The sequence below is a fragment of the Anser cygnoides genome, chromosome Z (assembly GCF_040182565.1).
Source record: "Anser cygnoides isolate HZ-2024a breed goose chromosome Z, Taihu_goose_T2T_genome, whole genome shotgun sequence".
Taxonomy (NCBI): domain Eukaryota; kingdom Metazoa; phylum Chordata; class Aves; order Anseriformes; family Anatidae; genus Anser; species Anser cygnoides.
In genome coordinates, this window is record NC_089912.1 from 18,910,169 (window position 1) to 18,917,758 (window position 7,590).

A 7,590-nucleotide genomic window follows, 5' to 3' on the forward strand; every position below is an offset into this window, starting at 1 on the left:
TATTGCACTCTACAGGTACCTTAAAGGAGGCTGTAGCAAGGTGGGGGTTGGTCTATTCTCCCACATGCCCGGTGACAGGATGAGGGGGAATGGGCTCAAGTTGCGCCAGGGGTGGTTTAGGTTGGATATTAGGAAGAACTTCTTTAGCAAAAGGGTTGTTAGGCATTGGAATAGGCTGCCCAGGGAGGTGGTTGAGTCACCATCCCTGGAGGTCTTTAAAAGATGTTTAGATTTAGAGCTTAGTGATATGGTTTAGTGGAGGACTTGTTAGTGTTAGGTCAGAGGTTGGACTTGGTGATCTTGGAAGTCTCTTCCAACCTAGATGATTCTGTGACTCTGTGATTCTGTGATTTCAGTAAAGCTTTTGACACAGTTTCCCATAGGATCCTACTGGACAAAATAACCAGCACACAGCTAGACAAAAACATCACATGATGGGTGAACAGTTGGCTGGTGGGTACTGCTCAAGCAGTTGTGGTAATTGGGTCCGCATCAGGCTGGCAGCTGATCACCAGTGGTGTCCCCCAAGGCTCCATTTTAGGACCAGTTCTCTTCAATGTTTTCATAAATGTATTGGATGTAGGACTAGAAGGTGTTCTGCGCAAATTTGCAGATGATATTAAACTTGGAGGTGTTGTTGACTCTGCTGAGGGTGGAAAGGCCTTTCAGAGAGATCTGGACAGATTGGAGAGCTAGGCATGGAGTTTAAAAAGAGCAAGTCCTGAACCCGGGAAGCGGCAACCCTGGCTATACATACAGACTGGGGGATGAGACGCTGGACAGCAGCCCCACAGAGAGGGATCTGGGGGTTTTGTTTGATAGAAAGCTGAATATGAGCCAGCAGTGTGCCCTGGCAGCCAGGAGGGCCAACTGTATCCTGGGGTGCATCAGGCATGGCATTGCTAGTCAGTCAAGGGAAGTGATTGTCCCTCTCTACTCTGTGCTGGTGCGGCCTCACCTTGAGTACTGTGTGCAGTTCTGAACACCACAGCACAAAAAGGATGTGAAACTATTGGAGAGTGTTCAGAGAAGGACTACAAAGATAGTGAAGGACCTAGAGAGGAGGACATATGAGGAGCTGCTGAGGTCACTAGGCCTGTTCAGCCTGGAAAAGAGGAGGCTGAGGGGAGGCCTCATCGCGGTCTACAGCTTCCTCATGAGGGAGAGTGGAGGGGTAGGCGATGATCTATTCTCTTTAGTGACCAGTGATAGGACCCCAGGAAATGGAATCAAGCTGAAACAGGGGAGGTTCAGGCTGGATATCGTGAAGAGGTTCTTCACTGATAGGTTTGTCGAGCACTGGAACAGGCTACCCCAGGCACATAGTCACGGCACCAAGCCTGTCACAGTTTAAGAAGTGTTTGGACTGTGCTCTTAGTCACATGGTCTGAACTTTTGGGTAGACCTGTGTGGTGCCAGGAATTGGACTCGATGATCCTTATGGGTCCCTCCAAACATAGGATATTCTATGATTCTATGATTCTATGATTATAATGTATTAAACATGTAAGTAATCAGACGTGTTCACTTCCTTCCCTCTCCCACTGTTGTTCCTTCATTAGTTTTTGTGGTGAAAACAATTATAAATATCTCAGTAAATCTACAAGTGGGGAGAAGAAACATCTGGAAAATGACCAGTATTGATAGGCAGGCCCCAAGCATTTGCTGCAGTCTCTATATAGTTGTAACTTTTTGGCTGAGTCCTCATTTAAGAAAATGTTTCTTAGACTTCTAATTTCTAGCCAGTCCTTCAATATTTCCTTTCATTTAGTTTACCTCATCTTTTCCATTTCTAGAAAAGATGAGAAGTCTGTCTCTTAGACTAACACTCTCTCATGTTTGCACACATACATTTTCTTGCCTTTCTCCTTTTTCCCTGTCTACTCTGCTTTCTTCCCATTACTTCATTCATTCATACACACCTGCCTTCTCCCTGCTCTCCCTTCCTCAACTATTGGCAGCTCTGATGTTTGTCTACCCATTCCTTAATGGATTTTTCTTTTTTTGTTCATTTTTACTTAGCAAAAGGGAAAATGGGTGGTATCAGTCATCTAAGTGTTTGCAGGGACGTTATGTCACACTTAAAACCACTGCGCAGCAAGATCCTTTGGTAACAACAGAGGAATCAGAGTGAAGCACTCACTTGTGACTGTCTAATCACGCTGTATCTCTGCCTTCACCAACGCATTAAAGCAAAGCTAGTCTTGGACTTTCTGACTTAGTCACCCAGCAGGTAGAACAAGGCCACAAAATGGAGGCCAGGAAATGGACTTAGATGCATGGTCCATGGTACTTGAGTACATCAGCTGCAGAGTGCATTGAAGCTGTGTTCAAAAGGCAGTCTTTTCCTTTTCTTCCTTCCTTCCTTCCTTCCTTCCTTCCTTCCTTCCTTCCTTCCTTCCTTCCTTCCTTCCTTCCTTCCTTCCTTCCTTCCTTCCATCCTTCCATCCTTTCTTTCTTTCTTCCTTTCTTCCTTTCTTCCTTTCTTCCTTTCTTCCTTTCTTCCTTTCTTCCTTTCTTCCTTTCTTCCTTTCTTCCTTTCTCTCTTTCCCCCTGTAGTAGTTACTTATAATAGCAGGAGGTAACAAAGGAGGATTTTTAAATGTTAAGGTTTTTAAGCTAAACTTTGGAATGTAATGTGTGTATAGGTGTCAGGTGGAAAACTAATTGTAATTGAAATCATCAGGAGATAATTGGGAGAATGTGGGAGAATGGCTGTATTCTCTGCCACCTGGATGGCGGACCTGTAGTCCCAGACATGAGTACAGATTGGGAGAAGAACTCATTGAGAGCGGCCCTGCAGAAAAGGACTTGGGGGTTCTGTTGGATGAAAAGCTCAACATGAGCCAGCAGTGCATGCTTGCTGTTCAGAAGCCCAACTGCATCCTGGGCTGCATCAACAAAGGAGTGGTCAGCAGGATGAGAGAGGTGGTTGTCCTCCTCTACTCTGTCATCCTGAGGCTCCATCTGGAGTATTTTGTCCAGGTCTGAGGCATCCAGCTGAAGAAAGATGTGGACCTGTTAGAGCAGATCCAGAGGAGGGCCGTGAGATGATCAGAGGGCTGGAGCACCTCTGCTATGAAAAAAGGCTGAGAGAGCTGGGGATCTTCAGCCTGAATAAGAGAAGACTCCAGGGAGAGCTTTTCAGTACTTAGAAAGGACTTATTAAAAAGATGGAGAGCAACTTTTTTCTCATTCAGATAATGATAGGACAAGGGAGAATGTTTTTAAACTAAAAGAGGGGAGATTTAAATTAAAGGTTAAGAGGAAATTCTTCACTCATATTGTGGTGAGGCCCTGGAACAGGTTTCACAAAGAAGTTGTGGATGCCCCATCCCTGAGAAGGTTCAAGGCCAGGTTGGATGGGGCTTTGGGCAGCCTGACCTAGTGGAAGGTGTCTCTGCCCATGGCAGGGGTGTTGGAACTAGATGATTTTTAAGGTCCCTTCCAACCCAAGCCATTCTATGACTCTATCTAGCATTTTAAGATGCTTATTTTTATTAATGTTAATTAATTAACATTGGAATTTCTTCAGATGAAAGCTGTTAATTTTATTCATTTTGCCAGATCCAAAACACACTGAACTCAGTAGAAAGACTAACAGATTTTAGCATAACTCAGGGCTGGCAGGATTGGAGAAAACATGAAAGAAGTTATCTACTTAAAATGACTTGTAAAGTATGATTCATTTCATTGTGTTCCCATCATAACATGTTTGCTTTTTGTAAATACAGCAATGAGCTTGATGGAAATCTTTAGCTAGTACAGTCAGTTTTTAAGCAAATATTACATAAGACTCATGGGAAATTTATTTTCAATTGTTGTTTCTAAGTGTTTAAAGTGTCAAACTGAGAAGAAAAACTGATATGTCTTAAGTTTATGGCAGCTTTTTCATAGATTTTAACAAGACTACAGTTTTGCCCCATATTCTAAGAACTACATTTAACCTCTTGATGAACAGTTACATATGCACATAATGTTGTCTAAAAAAAAAATTAAAAAAAAAAATGAATAATTGCATTTTCTTCTTGGATCAGCTGTGGTATCTGCTTATCTCCTAAGATGTAACCAGAATCTAAGGAAGCTAACAGATTTAAAAAACAGTACAAATTTCAAGATGAAGATTAATATTAACAATACAAGAAAAAATAATCCCAGTGATGCTACAGTGGAACAAGACCCAAGTTCCAGATAGTATCACTGCCAAGAAATATGAATCCCTGCCACTTTTGCACTCTGATTTAAACTGATAACAATGAAATACAGAAGTAGTATTCCAGGAACATAAAGAATAAACATTTTACTGGATTGTATTTTAGAAACAAACAAAAAAAAAGTTTTTCTGTCTGAAAAAAAAAAAAAAAAGACAAAACATCTTTGTCCATTATGTCTAGGGTGGAGTTTCAGCTCAAAACAAGGGAAAGAGACATTGTCTGTTTTGAATTAGGGACTTGGATCTAGATTTCTAGATTTTCTGTTAAGTTCTCTATTGCTGGTACCCCTGGAATTTCTCTTTGACTCTTCTTCCCCTCAATATCTGATTCTGGAATAAAACCACTAATCTTTTCAAAGAACAGAATTCTTGTTTTTCTGCCAGCCTTTATTGCAGAGATTCAAGGATCCTTTCCTTCCAGTCTGGATTGAAGGATTTGAAAAAAACACAATTTATCATGGCTTAGATATGAGTCATCTCCCTGATCTCTTAAAATGACAAAACTAGCAAAAAGCAGTCTTTAGTGAAATATGTTTTAGGGTTCCCCAGATAAACAAAGATCCCAGTTACCAGACTACAACATACAAACACCTTCAGTGGGATTTCCATGCCCACTTGAGACTTTAAACCTCTAAGCCTTCGTGCCTGCTGTATTGAAGCATTTTCAAAACAGTGAACAAGCATTGATCTCAACGACAGAGAGGGAAAGGGCAGACAAGTGTTTCCTACTTAGTGGGCACAGATAACTTGTGATATATTCCAGGAATTTTATACCAAAAATATGGCCCCCCCAAAAATATGTTTTGTTTGTTTAATTTTGTGATTTACAGAATGTTTTCTTACCAAAAATAAAAATAAAAATAAAAATAAAAATAAAAATAAAAATAAATAAAAATAAAAATAAAAATAAATAAAAATAAATAGCTTTACCAGTGTGTGTTGTGGCACTTCACATATATATTTCAGTTTTTAGAGATCTTACAAATACAAGGCTATCAGATTTGTTATTCTAACATTACTGGTAGCTTCATGAGTATGTAAAAGGCAGTCTGAATTCTGAGGTTATTGTTGAAAAAGTCAGTTATGTTCATAAAGAATACAAACTTGTGCACCAAAATCTTTCCACTGAAATGCAATAAAGGCAGTAGAATATGTCCAAAGATAGTTTGAAGACTTTGTTCTGAAACTGCTGGTAATTAATTTAGGAGAGTCAGAAAGGAATCTGACGAGAAATGCAGTATTCAAACTTTACACTAACAATATAGTTTATATTTTGTTATGAGATTTAGCTTGTGTGAAAGGCCTTTAGTTCTCTTCATACATTGAAAGGAAGACATAAAGGCACTTTTCAGCTCCTTACAGTCACTACACTGCTTCCAGACTCATGTTGATAAGAAAGAGGATTCTTCTCTTTGGCCCTGAGACTTTCACATGATCTTGGGAAAAATGAGACAAAGGCAGTAGATATAATTCATTTCTGTATGTTAGAAATGACGTGGCAGCAGGACAAGCTTCAACTGACCTTTTAGAAGTGTGTTTAACATACATTTAAACAGATTTTGAGTAACTGTATATAACTGTATAGTTTTAGGTCTCATTAATTCAACCTTCAATTATTAATTGCTAATTAATAATTGTTTCTTCCTCTTTTCAGTTCTATCAAGATCAGAAGCACAATATAAATAAAATATTTTGATCCCTCTGCATGCCAGAACCAAGTGAGAATGTAATGAAACAAGGAAAAAGGGAAAACAAACAAACAGAAAAAAAAAAAAAAACAAAAAAAAAAACAAAAAACTTCATAACACTCATTGAAACTTGGATTAATTCAGTCATATTACTTGGCTACTCCTTAAAAAAAAATAATCATTCTAAGACTCACTTTTCCTCCTTAGTTAGAGTGATGAATTTAAATCTTTCAGAAAAGGACATTCTGAAGTTACTTGCTACCATCATTTATCACAGTTTGGAAAACTGCTGTCTATTTATTACTATGCTGGGGTTTTTTTTGTTTGTTTGTTTTTGTTTGTGAGTGTGCATTTTGCCAGGCTGTATGATAAATTTCTTCAGTACTTCTGTAGTTCGCTACGCTATCCCTCATCCATCTCTTCCATTTCCTTCATTAATTCAGTCAAGATTATCTTTTCTGTGTGAACATGATTGTATTTTCATCTATTTTTCCTTTACTTTCTGCCTCTTCAGAAGATGATTGTGGATTTGTGTTCAAAGTAGTATATTGAAACAGCAAAAGGACTTTAAATGGGAAGTTAGCAGAGCTGTCCATGTTTGAATGGACTGAAGAGGCAGAGGAATAAAGTTCAAGGAAGTCAACTGGATTGGAAACTAAGAGGGAAGAATATAATCACTAAGCAGCAGAAGCTTGGAGAGGAAGAGAGCAAACACAGGCCTCAGTGCCACCATCCTTCAACCTTTTTTTTTTTTTCTGCCACATTCTCCCCAGCCAGAAGCCGTGAACTTCTCTCTGACCTCCCAGCACTCCCCTGAGGGTCCAGCCACCACCACGCCATGGTCCATGGCCTGGATCATCTACGGCACTGTGGTAAAACTGTGGGTCAGGATGCTAAGGAAATTTCCAATTTGTGAAGAACGACTGTAAGCAAGTCTGTAGGACAGAGCCACTGTTCAACCTGACTGGCAGCTAAACACCACACAGCCGTTCGTTCACCTTTCCCCCTCCCTCTCTGGGATGGGGGAGAGAAACAGGAAAGTGAAGCCTGTGAGTTGAGATGAAGACAGTTTATTAAGACAGGAAAATAATAATAAATTAATAATAACGATAGTACTAATAATACTGTGTACGAAACAAGTGATGCACAATGCAATTGCTCACCACCCGCTGACCAATGCCCAGCCTATCCCTGAGCAGCCAGCCCCCCACCCCAGCTAGCCACCCCTATATATTGTTTAGCATGACGTCAGGTGGTATGGAATACCCCTTTGGCCAGTTTGGGTCAGCTGTCCTGGGTCTGTCCCCTCCCAGCTCCTGCGGCACCCCTAGCCTGCCCGCAGGCAGGACAGAGCGAGAAGCTGAAAAGTTCTTGGCTTAGTGTAAGCACTGCTCTGCAACAATTAAAACACCAGCATGTTATCAGCGCTCTTCTCATCCTAATCCAAAACATAGCACCCTACCAGCTACTAGGAGGAAAATTAACTCTGTCCTAACTGAAACCAGGACAGCCACACACAACAGGAAAGGTAAAATTACAGAGCTGGGACTTTTGGGAAAGGCATCCTTAGCTCTAGGGCTGAGAAGAAGTAATAAAAACTAAAATGTACAAAAACCTAAGTGGAAAAAAACAGGCCATTGAGAGATTTGGTGGTAGAGAAGCACTGAAGCTGTGCCCAGAGAACAGTAA